Raw genomic sequence first — 20,399 nt, 5'->3', positions numbered from 1 at the left:
GAGTAGCCGGCATAATACTTTGACAGCAATGAAACACTTGCGTTCTTGATTCTTCCAAAACTGTTGGTCTTATCATTTCTGCGGGTCCTACAAGAAAATCTACTAATATTAACAGAATTCTAAACAGGTTGTTTTAATATTTCAAATTTCAACAATAACGACAGCACATAGCGCTTCTACAGTGTCCGTTACTATAGTCTATTTTTTCCTGGTAGGCGCGTGCGTGCGCATTTACAAAATCCTGCAACGAAATGCGACTTTCCTATTGGTTACTTTATTTTTCTACTTACACTAGAGAAATGTGCAATATTACAGTGTTCTGTACTGTCAATCAGGTCCAAGCTGCCATTTTTGTTTCATCGTGTCTTAGTTTTCCTTTCGTGTCTTAGTTTTCCTTTCGTGTTTTGTGCGTATTTTGTGTTGTGTCCGTTTATTTATTAAAAAAACAGTTCTTAGTTCTTAGAGGTTAAGAAGTTTTTATATGTCAACAAGATGTCTTAATTTCGATCACCAAACGGCGTAAGTTGGATTTATGCTAACATCAAGTAACAGTTTTTTATTAATGCATATTTATAGCAAATTTCTCACAAGCCGAGAAAGAAATGATCGTTTAAGTATTTCGTGGGATCTCCAAGGATTTTGCCGAGTTAACCAAGACGGCTCAAATGGAAAAAACTGCAGATTATACTGGTATTGATTTCTGAGGTTTTTTTTGTTGTATCACAGCTTAATTACTTTGTGTTGAAGGTTCAACACAATGATACTTGGCGGAAGAAAAGAAGTGTGGGCAATTACAGGCACTGAAGAAACCTGATAGGAAATGGATGAACATCAAAAATATCTCATTCGAAAAACAGTGCACTCATTTTTCTCTGCAAACAGAATTCCTACAATTGATGCTGTGTACAGGGAAGTGCAAAACAATGAAGAAATTCCAAACATCAGTCGTTCTAAGCTTTATAATGTTTTACACGAATTAAAATTCAAGTAAGTACATACATTGTTTTCAGTTAACTATAAAACATTGAAATCTATGTTTATTTCAAATAGCACAAATAACGAAACAGAAAAAGCCTGTTAATAGAAAGAGAAGACATATCTTGGCGAAGAAGATATTTACGGGAAATAAAAAAAATACGCCAAGAAGGGAGACCTTTTCTGGTTATTAGAAATGATTGTAGTCGAAGCAGGCCTTGTCCATGTTATGAAATTTTTGCCGCTTTCATGTGAACTGACAATTATTGTCGATGTCACTGTAATTTTTTTTATGTGATTATTGTTGATATTTTATTTATTTTATTTTTTTTTTAAATTAACGATTGAATCCAAAAGTATCGAGTTGTTTCGTACCCAATTTAACTCCTGTGTGTATAAAATAAAAAAATGTTGTACATATAATATTTGTTATCAATTTTTCCACGAGTTGATTCATAAACTTTTTTGTTTACATTTTACAAATTATACAAAAATTAAATCATAAACATGAGTTTTAATCTGCAACCACAAATACTGATCCCCCTAAATAATATGCAACCAAAAATACTAACAATTCCTGCATCCTGCTAAAAATCTTAGCTATGTGATTCTACCTTTCGGAGATGCGCACGCACGCGCCTACCAGGAAAAAATAGACTTTAGCTAATTTTCTTGCCTTCGGGAACAAAGCTGCAAGTTAAATTTGAACTTTTCTCATAAATATCAAATATCAAAGTCCTGGTCACGACGGAAAAGTTAGTGGGGGATAATAACATTTTTTTAAAACCTACTTTTGAGGTACAGCGAATGAAATAACATCATAATATATTGTAAAAATTAGAGTATTAAAACCTCATGTTCTACTAAATTTTAATTAACGTTAATGCTAATGTTAATGTTTTTGAAAGAAAATCCATGAACTTTCTGCTTTTCACCAATAGTCACAATCTCCTGATCCAGTTAGCATTTTACAAAATCCAAGTTTGAAACATCAAGTTCAGTTATTATTGCAAATGCTTTTAGATATTAAGTTCAAAATGTTTATTATAATTAAGATTCCACCAGAATTAAAGGCTTTAATTTACCAGAACTAAAGGCTTTAATTAGTGAGTTTCGGGCAATACGTTTTTGCTACAAAATTTTCTAACCAGACGTCTTAATTTAAAGACAAAATTCTTAAAAATGAATCATATACAGGGTTATTCACGTAAGATGACAAGCCTGACCAGGTAAAAATACAACCCAAAATAGGCTTACGCGAATGACCCTGTATTTCTTGACATTAATTCATCAAACTTAATGTTACAACTGATATTAGAAATACTGAAAGCTCGTTTTCTTAAAAAAGAAAAGTTCTGTCTAAATTCATTTCTTTTTTTAATGTCTAGGATAAAGAAGAAATGGTTCTTCACAGCAAGGACTGTTCTTTTTTTTTTCTTTATGATTTTCTTATAAAATAGTAATTTTTTGAATCATTTCATTATAGTGTAGCAGAAAAAAATATCCAAGGTTTTTCAATTTTTTTGCAATTAAAGAATTGTCCTGTACAAGCACAAAGGAAATTACTAGAAAATTAATAACACCTGTAACATTTCCTTTGTACCTTGTATTTGTATTCTCTACAAATAATCATCTTCTTTGCTGTTATTCATATTAATGCCCCACATTTTTTTTCATTTTCTTGTAAGAGCACCATTGTATGTCCGAATACCTAAGTTAAATCAACTTTTCGTTTTCCATATCTACGGGGTGATCAATAAGGACTGTTTAAGTTGGTAACACTGAATCGTATTTTAAATCGTATAACAGAAGTAACTTCCGGTTGTTGGTGCCTTGTCGTTGTTAATGCTATACCTATATCAGATATTTGTCAAATAAACCAACAAAACATATCCAGTTACAGTGTTATAAATAAAAATTTTCTTAATTGTATTGCCAACTTAAACAGTCCTTCTTGATCACCCGGTACAATTATTTTTTAGGATATGATTTTGTTTCGTGAAAATAATACAACTTTTGTTGAAAAAGAATTAAATATTGGAGACAATTGCTTCCTTGGATGGAAATTCAATTTAGTGAAAATACTTACAATCTGAAATAAATAAACAAATATAGTTGTTTACGATGTCAGCAGTCTTAAAATAATTGAGTTGAGGAAAGGTCTTTGTATTCAGGGCGCGGGTAAAAATAATTGTTTATTTTGATTTTTGTTAAAAGTGGTGAACTTCACTGATGCCGAGTTTACCGATTGGTGTTATTGTGCGGGGAAGCACTGGCAGACGCGCTGAAGGCCGCCATTTGTACGTGGAACGAATTTCACATCCCATACATTCCGATTAGCATACATTTACTCTTCATGTATGATCATGAGAAATTTAGGTCTTCAACTCGAAATTTGTGACGTCCAAGAAATAACTACATTTTGAAAATTGAACCTAAAATCTTGAGTCATTGAAAAAGAGTCACATTTAAAAAATGTATTTTCAATTCTTTAGCACGAGGGGTTCAAGCCTGCATACAATGAGGGAAAAGATTTTGAACATTTATTATATTATGTCGTAGTTAAATTTTCTACTTGGTCTTCTTCCATAACATCCTGTATATTTGCAATAATGAAAATATCTGATTTCATAAAAAAAATTACCGAAAATCAGTGAAAGTCCAATAAGCCAATGACATCAATTATTACAATGCGATCTAATCATCGACTCTACTTTCGCTTCCCACGGCCAACTAGAATTTTTGCAACACGATGTATCTGGTTTCGCGTAATGATCGTTACAAAAGCGTTTTTTTGCATTGTTTGTGAAGTAATTTGTCCTTTAGCAGTCACTTTTGACTTGGTAACATGCCACCTCCCTGAATAATTGATCACCGAAGTACAAAACACGTGTAATGAGGGAGCTCGACGGGAATCCATCGATTTTTCCAGCTGTACGTTTAAATGACGTAGCGCGAAGACGGCGGAAATGCCGCGGATGGTTGGGCAAAAGGGCGTGGAGTAATGAATTTTAGACCATCGATATATGAGCTGCACCGTGGTCGGTCGGCGAGCGCGCTAGGGTGTGAAATTGGGGAACTGCACAATGCAGTAAAGTATATCCGTCCTGGGTCTCTCTCTTTATATTGGATAAAGTACAATTCTGCCAGCACAGCACCGTATAAAAATAAATACCGGCTTATGGTGGACTTAAGGGACACGGAATCACCCAAATGTACAACATAATAAAAAGTAATGAAATCATCGCGACGCTACGAAAAAATCTAATTCCACGAACCATTTTCGTTTACGCTGATCTCCAAATTAATAGCGATGAACTATGAAGACCGCGGCCACCCCAAATCGGGTCATTTTCGAAGCCGGGGGCTCCACCCCTTGTGCGAGGGGTGGATAAATAACATGTAACCTCGATATGGTAACCAAGAGAAAAAAGTAATTGTTTAATTACTTTTTCTGCACAACTGTTCCCAACTGAGGAAAATGTCAAAGAAAATAAAAAATATTTAATTATCAATATTACTTAAGTCTTCTTGTTTGTCTTTAGTTGCGACAAATATGACTAATCGGTGATCAAATACATCACACGATTGCTAGTGAGCTGTAAATATTGCTCCAATCAGACACATCATTTCGTTTCCGCCCTTGTAAATTAAATTCTTATCGATAACAGTCAATTACAAAAGGCGCAAGCGAAGTAATTTAATTAAGATTGTTTTTGTGCAACATTCGGGATTTATTTGCAAACGTAGATAATGATAAATGTGCCAAACGGAAATACCGGCTAAGTAAAAGGATGAAACTTCAGATGACCCTTCATCTGGAATTTATTTTGTTTCTCTCCTCGAGATATAAATTGTTTCCCCTTGGTATTTGGTCACTTATCACAGATAGAGCCATTTTTAACTTGAGCTTCATGCTGTCATAAACACTTTTGACTGCAGAAGAAACGTTGAAAACTCAACAAAACCGTCGTGTCCGATTTAATAAAAATATTCCGTAATGTAATATCGCAGCGCTACTGAATCCCTTTAAATATTTAAAATTGTCCAAAAGGAACAAGTTGCTACCGCACATTTCAACAAATTAAATTTTAACACCAGCTGGACTCGGACAACTTTAGCAAAGCTTTCATGTCTATTTGCGACATAAATGTGATGTGTAATGGTTTCATCTCTCTCATATAGATATCAAGCGTCGTCGTGATTTGATACATTTGGCAAAATGCCCTTCGTGAAAAGGGTTGCAGCCGCACCACGGAACTATTAGTAACGGGAGTGAGTAACAATTGTCACAAGTTGGAAATGAAACAGACTTGGATAAGGGAAATGCGCTACAATTAAATTGTCTTTTCTTGAAGACTCCAAAATTGCGTTTATATCCGCGTACGTATGAGTAATCCACTTATCTTGGGTTTGTTAATATTTAAAAGGGTAGATAGAAGTTGACCGAATTGAATTTGATATGTCAGATAAGGGGAAGGTTTTGCGTCTTGATTCTGTTAAATTTTATGGTTAGCCATTAGTGTTGATAAAATTACAAGCGGATAAATATCAAGCGGAGGGTTGTATGCAAAAACTCCCCAAATGACATTTTCGTGTTGCAAAGTGTTTCGTGTTCAATGAGTTACAACAACGCCAAGGTAGATTTTTGATATGCAAGAAGATGTACTGCACGTCGGAAAATCGATTCTGATTTTTATGCAGGTGGTAAATGTCGCTTTTATGTTAAAGCGAGGTGGTAATTACATCAGGGCGAGTGACGCTTTTCACCTAGAAAATTTATAATAAAGCACTCATCGATTTTTTTCTTCCATTTTCTGATCAGGACTCATTTGTCCTCTTTCATCAAAGATAACGATCTTAATTAGGAAATAAATCGTGGCGTTATTGTCACGGGGAGGAAACATCAAATCGTCAGTACGAAAAAATGGGATGTTTTAAATGCGTAATTTGTGAAAATAGCTCGCTATCAGTAATGATGCACCTCGAAATTATGATAACGACCGGTTCCAAACTGCGACAACGGTAGAAAACGCAATTCTCAGCTTTTCTGCTTCTGTCAATATTTTCTGAATGCTGCTTTAAACGTGCCCGGGTCATGAAATTATGACACGACATTAATAAATGTGATATAGGGCGTTGTTAGTTCGGCATCAACACAAAAATGTTCTACTATTATTGAAATTTATCGGTCGCATGTCTTCGGTTTGGAGCTGTTTCTATTTCACTGTGTAGATCATAGGAAAATGAATCACATATTAAATTTGAATTTTGAATTTTTTCTATTTACTTCCAATATTCAATCGTGCTTGCATGTTCAATAAGAATTGAAACGCGATTTCAAAAAGTAGCGCTATCAATAGAACTGGGTTATAAAGGTTAAAATAGTACATTCTTCAAGGAGCGTATAATGATGGCTATTATTTAAGAGGATGAAAATTCCAACACGAGCCGTAGGCGAGTGGTAGAATCGTCTGAGTGAATAATAGCCATTATACGCGAGTTGAAGACTATACTTTTTCCACGACTCTATCTTATTTTTGTAAAACTGTTTAATAGATCTGTAATTTATAAGTTTCAAGTGAAAAAAAAATATTTTAGTTGGTCGATATAAATATGTAAAAGTAATGGTCATTGTTGAGGGAACAAGGGTTTTAACTGAGCAATTTTTCCTACACAACAAAACACGCTTTGTTGATGAAAAATTTTACATTGTATTATGTGCAGTGTGAGATCGTGTGTTATCTTACCAGAGGGAGCAATTAAGTAATATATTAAATAAAAATTATTGTAGGATAAGAACATAAAACTAAAGACGGAGTCTCAGTAAATATCAGATGTGATTTTATAACAGAGAGTCTTTTAAAATATTGGCGTTTTACACGACAAAAAATAAAGTTCTTATGTAATAATTATACTACCAATTGGATTGTTTTCAAAATTGTTTATCTCTTTACAAAATAGCTCTTATAATTTCATTTCAAGGCAAATGATCGAGCTTTCAGTTTGTTGCGATTTTTTCTTGCATATTCATTGAAAGTTTTTTTAGCTAAATGATAATATTAATTCATGGGGACCATAATGCCAATAATAATTGCCAATAGTGAGAAACTTCTACAAAACAACTTAAACACATGGAGGGAAGCATTGGTGAAACATAAAATGAAAACCAACATGGATAAAACAGAAGTTATTATAGTACTCAAAGAGAAAAAACAAGAAAATATATACCTATAAATTGAAAAAATCAAACAATCAGAAAATTGTAAGTACCTTGGAGCAAAACTGAACGCACAAAATAACTTGGAAGTGGAAATAATCAACAGAATAAACAGTGTCAACAAGCTCTACTATGCCCGGAATAGAGTTTTTATAAAAAGAAAGGAGCAGAAAATATTTAACAGGGTATACGTACCGGTTTTAACCTATGTTTGCGAAAAATGTAGAATAAACACCCTAAAGAGCAAAATTCAAGCATGCGAAATGAAATATGTAAGAGCAGTCGCACACTACATAACTACCAAAAGAGACCATATTAGAAACACAGACATCAGATAACAATTAAATGTGATTCCAGTACAAGAAAAAAATGAAAGAAGACAACTATCATGGCTAGGTCATATAACAAGAATGGAGAGAAAAATGAAAGCAATATGGAAGGCAAGAAAAGAAAAAGAGGGCACCGTACAAGAACATGGAATTCCGAAATTGAGAAACTATTAGAACTATTGGAAAGAGTGAAGAACTGGAGAGAAATGGAAAATTAGGACAAGATAGAAAAGAGTGGAGGAATTTCTACCTACGCGCTCGACACTGTAAATAGTGGACGAGGAAGTATTATCTAGGTATATGTATGTATGATAATAATAATAATAATAATTCAGATATTAAATACGATTAAGAGGATTACATGCAGAGTGGATCAATTGATTGATTTCAATATAAGTAAATAATTACATTAAAGTGCAATTAGGCAGAAAATGCAGTTAGAAAGAAATGAGAATGACTTTAGCTAAAAATGATTAAAATTGTATTAATCGGATGAATTAAATTAGAAAAACCGTGCATCTGAATTTGAAATAAATGTTTCTTTCAAATTATTTATTTAAATTTAAAAACGAAAAATAAGGGAAAATGTATATGGAGAGAATGTGAAAACTACAGATTAAAATATACGAAAACATTGTTATATATAACAATAGGTAACTAAAGTAACGAAGCATTTTAACCTACAGTTAACTTTAACTGGCATTGGTGCAATCGACCCTAAGCCCCCCAAGATCTTTAACTAAGAGTACATATCATAAAATTTTACGACCTACATCCAAATTGTAAAAACAGAACTTCAGGTAATCGCTAAATAGAACAAACATTATCAAAACGTGAATAGCAAGCGATTACAACTTACAAAAAAACTGTTTACTTTTTAACACTGAACGGCCATCTTGCTATTTTTAATTTTGACATCTGACATCCATGCAACGGGCGACTCGTGTTACACCACAGTGGAACCAGGTAAATATAGAGTAATAATTGTGCTTTTTTAATGCCTTTTTAAATAATTTAATTATTAAATATTTCGTGTAATTGATAAATAAATCGTAACAAATGCTTCAAATGACCATACACTTAACTCAGCGGAGCCTGTGGACATTTATAGTCCGGTTACAAAAAAAAGAAGCCACTTCAACCGTTTCTACAGAGATACACAGAGGTGCGATTTTCGACCGCTTGAAAATAAAAATCTTTGTGCTGAACATGATCCATAAACTGTTTCTAACAATACGGTAAGTAAGATATTTTCTAACATTTCACCTTCATAATATCGCTCGTCGGCTGCAATAGAGGCACAACTTAAAAAAGTCATTTTGGAATTGCTACAATTTCCAACATGGGTAACTAGTCTGTTTCCAGCAGTAATATTGGATCCTCAAATAACATATTTCCTACAACGCTTCGATAGCAACCGAAACTTGAAACGCATTTATCTCAAAAAGTGAATTTTCGAGTTGTGCTACTATTGCAGCCCGTGAGGGATATATGAATGAGTTTTGTATCTTTGTTGAGTAACCATAAGTCGATAAGAAGTTAAACTTTTCAAGATGAATACTGTGTTTCATACGAGAAAATTATTTTCTTTAATTCGATTATACTGGATATCCAATCGAAAAATTCGGATGGATTTATTTCTGGTGTCTTTAAAATTACAGATTTGATTAGGATGTGAGTCAGCACATAGGGGGACGTAACCTAGTATAGTTATCACGTGATTACTACGTCGCCAGCCGCCCCCAGCCATCCCTGCGTCAAAATTGTAAACGTTACCCTATGTTTTTAACGACTGATTTTGAAAGATATGAAAAAATTTGTACAGGTATCAAACTCATTTTGAAAATCTGAAATTATGCTGGTGTTAAACTATATCAAATTGATTTTTCTAATCGATAACGAAATTAAATTTTTAAAGTGTCATCGAGACGTAGTAATGACGTCACAACTATATAAAGTTAAAGTTTTTTTTTAAACAATTGTCAATGTCAAAATTCCGACAAAGACCAAACTGTACCACCCTAAAACCTTTCGTTTTGGAACACCTGTATAGAAAAAGCATAAAAAGGCATACCAAAAAAGATGTCCTGTTACATAATTTGGCAGGAAAATTGTAGGGTGACATTTAAAATTTTGAAGTGGGGTGGGTTAGATAGGCTGGGGACTGAGTAATGACGTGACATCTATATGTAATAGTTCAATTTTTTTAAAACAATTGTCAAAGTGTTGTTATGTTAGTATGTGCCAGTAGTTATTTGATGGTTATTAGGTTGGCAACGTAAAATGTGAATTTTATGTCAGCCATTTTGATGTAAAGGCGCTTGCGCTACTGAATATGTTCAGTTGTAATTTTCAGTGTCATTATCGTCTTTATTTCTTGTCTTTTGGTATAAAATTTGCTTACATCTGAAACTTTTCTGACTTTCAAAAATTATTGACATAACCTCAAACCTGATCTAGGGAGACCTTTGAGTGACTTTTGAGACTGACAATTGTTTAAAAAAAAATTGAACTCTAAATTGAAATCATCCTACTTAAAATTTGGGATGTCAACTTTTTGCGCTAACACCCGGTATATAATTATATATTTTGTATGAAATTAGTCTAATGACACATTCTAGTCTCGTTTATTCACAATACAGATATCAGGGACACTGCGAATGTGGTTTGTTGAAATTGACATGAATGACATGTGCCTAGGTAACTTCGTCAACCAAAACGTACACCACGAAAAATGAAAGGAAGTCTTTAGTTCCTGTGGTAGATGTAGTTTATTTTGTGTATACATAAATGTGGCTTCTGTCGGCTAAACTCCCGGAAAATGATTCTCGTCTGTTGAATTTTGATCCGACCAACACTGCGGGGTCAAAATTGCCCACGCATCTGTGCGCGGAAGGTGTTTCGGCCTTGTTAGCGGCGAAATTAGAGGACAATGCAGAATTCCGTATAACAAGCGCATATGTGAATCGTCGATCCGGTCGGTGCTCTGATTACTATTCGCACCATTTCGTCCCGGAACGATATACATAAATACCAGAATAAGTGCGCCGAGACGCTCTTATTATATTCTCCCTCGGCGTTAATTGAGATGTATTATATGAGGGAATTTTTGCGATGAATCCGCCTCGTTCCGACTCTAATGTAATAATTTGCGTGCCCTTCTTCGACTTATTCATTCGGCATGACCGTAATAAAATTTTACAGCGTGATTCTACATCGCTACAGCAGGTGTGGACGATCGCGCATTCTTCTCGCCCGACACCTGACTTCTCTGCATAATAAGGGTCGACTTTAAATGCCACCCGTGCTTGTGATCGTAATTTATAGTCGCGTTAATGAATTTTGCCGCGGCTGTGCGTCACGCTCTCAAACACCGGAAAAAATCGCCAGGAATTTCGGACGACGATCTGTCGACAGGCGACAATCTGGAATGGACCGCTTCATTATGCAGGACTAGGCCGGAGGCCGACTGAATCTAACACCGGAATCGTTGTCGCTGCTGTTTTACGCACATACATACAAAGTCACTGGACTTAACAACTGTCAAACGTCAAAACGATGTCATTCCTAAATGTGAACTTGACTGCTGGACCTGCGTACGTAGAGTACGACGAAAAAAAAATTAAACCTATGAGTTACTAAGTGCTCTCACGCAGAAAGATTACAACGCAAGTTTGCTTTTGGTACCAAAGCACTTTCGGAAAGAAATACATACATATGTACAGGTGGCACGGGAAAAAAGGAGACACCTGAAATGAAAATACTTTATCCTGAATAAACCCGGTTCTGTTTATGTCCTTGGTACTGGAATCATAAATCAAATAATTGCTATTGAGTCAAAATTTCGGGTAGCTAATAATAGTAGTTGTAGAGGTGTTGGATTCTCTCATAGGCTGTGACCTTGGAAATATCGTGAAAAATCTATCAATGAAAACTGAAAGCGTCGACGACTTTACATGAAAATAGACGAGAGAGAGAGAGAGAGAGGGGAGAGAGAGAGAGAGAGAGAGAGAGAGAGAGAGGGAGGGAGAGAGAGAGAGAGAGAGAGAGAGAGAGAGAGAGGGAGGTAGGGAGAGAGAGAGAGAGAGAGAGAGAGAGACGACACTAACGTAATGAATGACGATGTTTTTCGGTTGGTTTGTAGCGCCTACTTGAGACCGATATTCGTCCTTTGCGCAGATATGACTCATAGCTCATGACAAAATCCAACACCTCTACTTCCTTCAACTTCCTTCAACAGACTCTGCGGATCTGAATTTTTTTTTCTTTCGGCCAATGTGAATTATGCACATTTAAAGCATTTCTTATATGAGTTTATTTTACAATAAATGAAAAGTCTTTACAATCAGAAAAGTGCAGACATTTGCATTTTACTCAGTTCACTATTTCGCTTAGTCCTCGAAGCCCCTTTTTCTATTTCTTTTTTGGTCGATCGTTTGCCACGATCCGGATCTGTTTTCTATCAGCGCGATACTTGATATCGAATTTAATTACATAGTAGATTAGCACGTATAACCTATAACAGGCTTACGTGATTGTTGGTTGGGTGTGTGTGTCGGGGGTAGCGCGCGCGGCACCAGTCGCCCCCATGTCGGCGAACAGGGGTTAACATTCTGTTAGACAGTAATGAATAGCCTCGGCCTGATGAGCTCAAATCTAGCAGGCGACGCAAAACGGTGCACATTAATCAGTATAGCCTTGGCTGGGTCTCTCTCTGATAGCCTACAACCCGGCTCTCCCGGCCTCATTACCGAAACATCGGCCTCTTTCTTTCTACAAATAAAACGCAATGAATAATTCCGGAATTATTCGTAACGTCACCCCGAGAACGATCTCGGCGATTATTTATTACGGTGGTTCTACCTGGAATCGCCAAATTAATTTCCCACCACTCGATGGTCGAGTGCAGGGGATGCGCAACGGAAAAATCGAATGACGACGGATTAGCCCGTCTCTTTGTGCAGACGGTTCATTTGATGCAACGTTTTTGAATGAAAAGGATTTTTTTTGTTTAGTTCCTGGCATTTGTTAAATACTTTCCAGTGCTTTGACTAGGAACGAATAAGGGTTAAAAGTATCAACCAAAATGTTTTTGCACTGTATTTCAGGTAAAAATAGGAAGTGTCAGCGATGCCACCATGCATTTACATATTCTCTTTGAGCACTTTTGAAAGTATCTAAATTGTAGACTCTTTCAGCGCTTCCCAATTAATCCAAGAAATATGTTTTTGAAAAACAAACAAACCTATCTATTCTGATTTACAATCTAAAATTAGATGTACAGGGTGACTGAAGAAATATAAATTTTGAAAAATCAATAGTTGCTTACTAAAAGAGAAGGGCTTTAGCGTTGTTTAAAGAACCAGCACTATGACTTTTTTTGGCACTCGTGGGCTTTTAAAACGCTCGTTTCACTCCCCAAAAAAAGCCCAATTTAGACACGAACTCGTTAAATAAATAACTATTTCACATAGCACAACGAATCCTTATTATCGGTTTATCAATGATGATGAAAAGGTACAAAAGTTTAATTAATGAACCAAGTACAATGAGGGACATGGAATCCTGGGCAGTCTGTTATTGTCATTTCAAAAAGTGTCAATGTAAATGCACCTTTACCGTCATTATGATTGATATTTTCAAAAAAACTGTCAAATTAACTTAAACTTGGTTATGAGCAGGTAAGGTATAGTTTAGAAATTTTGACAACTGAATGACACATCTGCCCAGTTTTCCGTGACCCCAACAGTACCTAGATAGGTAGTACTTTTGAAATATTGCGTTGCCAAAGCTGCTATGATTAAAATGGTTTTCGGCCTCCCAATCTGGGAAATATAGCGTTACCTTACACTTTAGGTCAAGGGAGGTGCGATTTCCCGTACAATGTCAAAAATTTCTAGTGGAATGTGGGAAAAATCTAGTGGAGTACGGGAAAAATGTGCGGACACCGTTGATTTATTCTTTTCACAGTTAATTTAAAATTAAAGTGTCCATACGTTACTTTAATTTGGTGTAAAAAAACACATTTCCCTGTATAATTTTTCCGATAAATGTGTTTGTTTAATTTATATCGACCAATAAATAATAATCATAATCGTAACAGGAAAAATACAACCTATTGGGTTGGCAGCTGTATATGTCAAAAAGTTTGACAATTGTCAGGTATTTCATAAATATCTGCAAAATTGCACAATAAAACTAAACCACAGAAGTTGATATATGGTTTTGTGTACCTACTTTATCCAGTACTAGCTGTTAGTGCTAAAGTGCAACTGGAAAATAAAAATAAACAAAACATTCTAACCCCAAAATCTTGTATTCACCTGAAGAAAGATGATTCGTTTTCACCAGGAAGTAGTGGTTAAGTACAAGACATTTTAATACTTTGCAACATTATTAACATAATTTATTTTGTAAAATTACAGTTGTAAACATTATTGTTACAATTCTCCACTTTAGAGAACAATGCAGAAACAATTTGGTAACTGTCAGCTTTATTACTTCTGGGTTGAATGTCAATATGTTGTGGTGCTTCTCTTACGGTACTGATGATGGAATTCTCAATGTTGGATGGTTACATTGGAAGCAACTGCTAAAAATTCAAGTAGATTAAAGCACTGTATCGAAGTTTGTGACACAACTCACCATTGTTTGAGCTGTAGCTGCAACACAGTACATTTTCTTTTTGATGTTGAAGGAAGGCCATCAGTCATCACGAATCAGTTTAGGAACTTTAATCTTGTGTCCATAGGGCAATCAAGGTTCAAATATTTGTCAATTTTATTTGAAATTGTTTTAATTGTATTAATACCAATTTAACCTGAATTCCATATATTTCTTCACAGTTTCAACCCAGTTTGGATTGGTAATGGCAAACGATCTACAAATATTGGTTTTTGTGTCAGTTATCAATATAATATCTTGTCTTGACATTTTCCATTTTCAGAGTATATAACTCCTTTCGGGGACAGGCACCACAAACACCTATTAATAAAACTGCCTGTAATAAAATATGGTTTATTAAAAATTTGTGAATTAAAGAATAGTTATTACATACTTTCGTGAAAAAAAATTGTCCTATGTAACGTTGTTTCGATTTTTGTGGTAATAATTCAGAATTTAGTCCTGCCACTAGTTGTACTGCCTCTGGTGTCACATTTAACTCACTCTATATTATATACTAGACATTTTTTTCACTCGATTAATACACCAAAATCAAATTTTGAAGCACGACCGTGAAAATTTAGCCGGCAAATAATTTGTTAGGAAAAAAACAAATGAGCGGTCACGGTCGTCAAGGAATTGATTCCACAGCATTCGATTCTTTATTGACGATGTCAAATTCTACAATAAAATTAGTCTTGATTTTTAAAAGATTTAATATTTTGGTCAGCCAAAAAGTCTAATACAAATGTCGTACGGGACGTATTTTCCGGCCCTCCAACTAATCAGGCACTCGGCTGCGCCATCGTGTCCGAAACCAGTTGTCGTGCCGAAAAATTCACATCCCGTACTCTAATGTAAATAACTATTTCACTCTTGAGGACAACATATTTATTACAATACTTTATTTTTGAAGCGGTTTTCTTAACGAACAGTCAGTAGGTATATCATCGATTTCTTGTTTTATATCCAAAAGAAGTGGAATATCGTGTTTTTCATTGTGGAAGAGTGGTTGAACGTTCGCTAAATACTGACAGAGTAGCTATAGAGAAGTATACTGGACTTGCTGCAGTAGCTACAGCTAGTGGAATATGTTAACCAAATTATTCAGTGAAATCCACACATTCCCATGCGTGGTTTATCCTAACAAATAGGCAGATCATAATTAACAATTAACCTTGTTCCTTCTCTCTCCAAAATTAATTTCCTCCACTTTAGGACTTCCTAAGAATGATCTAAAGAAAAATCCACACCCGTACAAATATTCCTTGGTTAAACGATACCTATGTCTTAATTTTTGTTCACGAATCTAATGTTGCCACTCTACAACAAAAATGTATTTAATAATGACATCCAAGACGTTACATTTTCTCAGATAAGACTTGGTTCACCATTGTGGTTTTGTTAACTCTCAAATTTATAGAACTTGATCAGCATTAAATCCCCATAACATTATTGACGTTCCATTGCATCCAATAGTAATTGGTGTTTAGGTTGCAATATCCCGAAGGCATATTATTGGCCCAATCTTCATTAGGGAAAGTACATATTAACGTTCAAAGATACCAAAAACTCCTTCTTGATCCATTTATAAATTAATTGGATAATGTGGAATTAACAAACGGTTATTTCCAACAAGATCCAGCCACTGCTGACAAGGCGCGAACAACAATTGATTCTTCACAGCAGTTCTTCCCAGGCCGATCACCTGACTTGACTCCTCTTGATCTCTTTTTGTTCCCCCATTTAAAAACGTAGTTTTAAAAATTCGTACAAGAATTGTAATAAGCAATTGAAGATGCCGTAGCAAATGTGGGACCTGAAATGCTGATCATTGTTTTTAATAAACAGGAGAGTACAATGTTGTTTTTCTACTTTGCTATCATAAATGAGTCTTTGTGAAACTGAAAGGAGTGTCACAAAGGAACTTTTTGTGAAACTGTTTTTGGGTTTTTTTTTTAAATACTATTGCGGCCAAAAAATGTCGTCCACCCGTTTCCTGTCATTTCACAAAAATTGGGTGTAGTTTAACGTTTGAAATTTATTACTGTCATCCATAAGAACATTGACACCATATGTCAACATTAGAGGTGAGGTTATTCCTTCCTAAAGGCTGCTTTAGAGCATACGTGAGTGGAATGACAGTTGTGGACGAAATTTTTTGTCCGCCATATTATTACATTGGTATTGCTGTAATAGCACGCGCCCGGCATCTCCTGTTAACAATTAAAACCTTTGAAATTTGACATAAATTTCACAGAAATGCCACTATAACTGATGCCACACAAAAGTACCTAAATTATTTCATAATTAGATTTTTGAGTTGTTATTAAATTATTCCGACCAAAGTAGAAAAAATAGTATATTGCAGTCGTTTTATAATACGCACTGTGACACTCGTTCTGTTGGAGCGTCTTATAAAACTCGTATAATAATATACTATTTTAGCATTTCGAACATTTTCTTTAATGACTTACATTTTTACATGTACATATGTTAAAATAGGTATACAATTTTTTCTTATTTCAGCTAATTCAATGAATTAAAGTTTTGCAGCTCCAGCGTATGCGCCTATGTCATAACAGAATTGTCATCAAAATGGTTAACACTTGCATTAGCAACATAAAAAAATATTCAACCTGTTATTGTAACTCAGTATTTTCACCTTAAATAATTATTAAACTTTTTTTTTGTTCGACACTGTCATAATTTGACAATTTTCTCCTGTGATAAATGTCACAACTTATCAAAACGAAACGTCAAGCTAATTTTAAAGATTTTAAGCGATTTGGAGTCGTCTCGTTTCACTCGCGTTTTAAAATGGCCCACTCGTGCCAAAAAAGGCCCGATTTACGCACGAACTCATTAAATTAACTACTATTAATTGATACTTGGTTATTTTATAATACCGGGTGATCAAGAAGGACTGTTTAAGTTGGCAGTACAATTAAGAAAATTTTTTAATTCGGTTATTTATAACACTGCAACCGGATATGTTTTGTTGGTTTATTTGACAAATATCTGATGTAGGTATAGCATTAACAACGACAAGCCATGAACAACCGAAAGTTACTCCTGTTATACGATTTAAAATACAATTCAGTGTTACCAACTTAAACAGTCCTATTTGATCACCCCGTACATACATATATCATTTTTAATTGCAATAGAAGGTTATTAGTAGATTATTAATCTATCTACTGGTGGCCCATAAAATACGTAAGATATTTTGACATCAGAATGAAAAATCTACTGAAAGGAAAATAGTTATTTACACAATTAGTGGGATAAAAGCAATATTACAGGATTCGAGTGTGAAGATTGCAGATGACGAGGGCGTTAGCCCGAGTTCATCTGTAATCACACGAGTTTCCTGTAATATGCTTTAGCCCACGTGTTATGTACAAAATTTTATCTAAGACCGCCCCGAATTAAAAAAAAAAGGTAAATCTAATTTATTTCCGCCACTTTCATTACACCACTCAGTGGAATAATGACTTACTTATCCCACTGATTGGGGTAATGAACCTCACTTATCCCACTGAGTGGAGTAATGCAATGCGTCCGGTAATGAAGTTCCTTATTCCACTCAAATGAGTGGGATAAGTGTCATTTATCCCACGGGATTAGATAAAAGTTATTTATTATAATTGGAGTAGCGATATTTAAAGAAAAATTAATGATTCATATTATTGATTAATATCATTAATAAGGTTGACACAGTACGTGTTGTAACCCAAATATGCAACCTGGATATTTCTCATTTGCTCAATAAAGAGTTGATATTACATTATCTACAAGATGGCTCATTAAAGTATGATGTATATTAAAACATGGAAGCGTAGAAACACTTATTTTGAAAAAATCCAAATCACTTATTAAAAAATGATGAAACACAAAGTGGGCAATAAGTGTATAGTTAAACAAAAAACATACAAGACACATTAATACTCGTTAGTAACAAATTGCGAGTGATCATTTAAAACACCATTTAAAGTAAATGGTTAATTAATGTGGCGTTTAAAGAAACACCATACTCAGGTTTCGATAAATATCACCACTATTTTTGAATTATGAACATGCGCTTTCTTCAAAATGTCTATGCCCGTTTGCACAATTTCCAGATGAAAAAGTAACAAGTCGACATCGTTAATTCATTTGCGCTTTAACGTATTTCTTAAATATTACTTTGAGTGTGTCACTGAAAAATTGTAATGTCCATTTACCTAAATGATCATTTATCATAATGGTCATTAAAATCTCAGAGTGTCAATGGTATAGGTACTTATGCCTAATGGATCAATTAAACATTTCCCAGATTTTTATGGTTGACACATGATCAAATTATGTGTCCACCGTCACCTTTTGATATCTCATTGTAGCATCTTCAATTTGCATTCAAGGATTATTGTATCACCCACAGCGTGATTCACAAAGCGGGTGTACGTTTTCAACGCCAAACTATGCCATGATATATCTCCATTTTTATCATGAGAAAAGTTTGAATCATACATGAAGAAATAATGGAAAAAAAATTGGTGTTACTGGAATATTACTGTGTAATTAATGATTACTGGAAATTATCGATGTATTTATTATTATCTTCAGTTTGATATGTATTCTTTGTAAACTTGAAGCGTACAATCGTAAGATAAAAACGTTTCTAGATTTACATATTTACTTATCGATAACGAAAGTTGCAATTTATTAAAACTTCCTTTTCAAGAAAGTGTTAAACTAGACGTGTTATAGAATTTTTATGTACAAATTTGTAATTGAAATACATATTGTCTTATGGAAAAGACAAAATGCAAAAACTTAAAAACAACTTGAACAATTCTGCGTTGAACATTGTCAGGAACTAAGGTTCTATCCAAGTTCCTAAGTATTTATTTCAAATGAGAAAAGTCAACTTGCGCTACAATTGTTAACAATGTATAACATTTAAAGTTTTAAGAGTAGTGAAATTTAAATTATTCTCGATCGGCATTTTTTATTATTGTTGGTAAAATATCCATAAATGCAACGTCAGTACTGTGCGATAGGAATACGAGTGAAGAACTATATGCCGTAAGTGCATTATGGTTATGATCAAATAAAATTTTATACACCCACTAAAGTACTTGAATATTTAGAATTTTTACGTAAAAGAATCTCGTTTCTAGAAGTGGAAGAAGAAAGTTGAATTCGTAGACAAGACGTCTTAGGAAATAAATGTTCCGTAGAGAAAATAGGACGTCGGGATGTCGGGACAATTAAAAAATGTAGCGGTGAGTGTAAAATTTCATTAGCGCGAATATGTCGGTCGAAGATGTTGGCGTGCTTTTTGTTCCGCAGCCTCAACAATTCTTGGCTTGTGTCTGCGAACCGCTTGTTTTCGGGTCGAAACTCCTCTCAACTCGGTAATTAATGAAGTTCGAAAATATGAGTCCGCATTCCGCAGACCAATTAATTCGTATATATCCGGAGTGGAGGAAGGAAGGATTCGCTGACTTGTTCCGAAGTTGGCTTGTTTTTATTTAACTTGCTTCTATAATTTCATATTTCAGGCTGCCGACTTGCATGTAGCGCCGCGCGCTCTCCCAGGGATGAGGTTTTAATTTGCATACAAACTCCAAAAGTTTAAAGTTATCTTTCAACACGGGGAGAGGCCCAACATCTGCGAATCAAGCCCGGTTCGTTTACCTGCTGTGTACTTTTTAATTATTTAAATGAATGTTTTATTCCTCTGCATTATACATGTCGCGCGGAGCTCCGCGTCCGACCCGCGACTTTCGGCGACGCTGTCCCGTCTAGTGCCGGCGTCCACCGCCAGGGGCGACGCTCCAGGCGCAGGACTAGAAGACCGCGCATCGACCCGGTGGGCCTGCTCCGATCCGCTCGTTCAGCGTTTGACAGTACGTTACGAGCTGTCTTCGGAAGCGGCTTCGTCGCCATAAGCTACTCCCACATAAACAAAACAAGCAGCGTCGCGCTCCTCACCGACGACTCCGCGGACCCCGACGAGTGATCGGTTCGGTCATTTCCTTCGCCGTTAAACTGTGACCTGGTGACTGTGTCCTCTTCCCCTTCTCCAGTTTGGTGATTTTCGCGGGCATGGGACCCACGGCGAGGGACCGGCACTAGGTGTCGTGACCGCAGGCCTAAAAAATTTACCACCGTGGCTGGTGAGTCCAACACGTGCTTAATTGCGAACGCTCTCGCCGCCCCGC

The 20,399-nt window shown here is 35.3% G+C and overlaps 1 protein-coding gene and 3 long non-coding RNA genes across 7 annotated transcripts in view; 3 read left to right on the top strand and 1 right to left on the bottom strand.

The window, feature by feature from the left end:
• Ten-m (teneurin transmembrane protein Ten-m) overlaps positions 1-20,399 on the top strand; it is a 188,479-nt gene that overhangs the window by 141 nt on the left and 167,939 nt on the right. The gene's annotated exons all lie outside the window — the stretch shown is intronic.
• Positions 47-1,625, top strand: LOC138133248 (uncharacterized). Its single transcript, XR_011160290.1, has 4 exons — positions 47-519; positions 577-690; positions 748-987; positions 1,051-1,625. It is a non-coding gene; the product is annotated as an uncharacterized lncRNA (long non-coding RNA).
• LOC138133618 (uncharacterized) lies at positions 12,588-14,802 on the top strand. The gene is made up of 2 exons (XR_011160442.1): positions 12,588-13,884; positions 13,950-14,802. It is a non-coding gene; the product is annotated as an uncharacterized lncRNA (long non-coding RNA).
• LOC138133620 (uncharacterized) lies at positions 13,918-16,910 on the bottom strand. Its single transcript, XR_011160443.1, has 2 exons — positions 14,582-16,910; positions 13,918-14,524 (listed from the first exon to the last, which is right to left on the bottom strand). It is a non-coding gene; the product is annotated as an uncharacterized lncRNA (long non-coding RNA).

The sequence above is a fragment of the Tenebrio molitor genome, chromosome 6 (assembly GCF_963966145.1).
Source record: "Tenebrio molitor chromosome 6, icTenMoli1.1, whole genome shotgun sequence".
Taxonomy (NCBI): Eukaryota; Metazoa; Arthropoda; class Insecta; order Coleoptera; family Tenebrionidae; genus Tenebrio; species Tenebrio molitor.
This window is presented reverse-complemented; position numbering and strand designations above follow the sequence as displayed.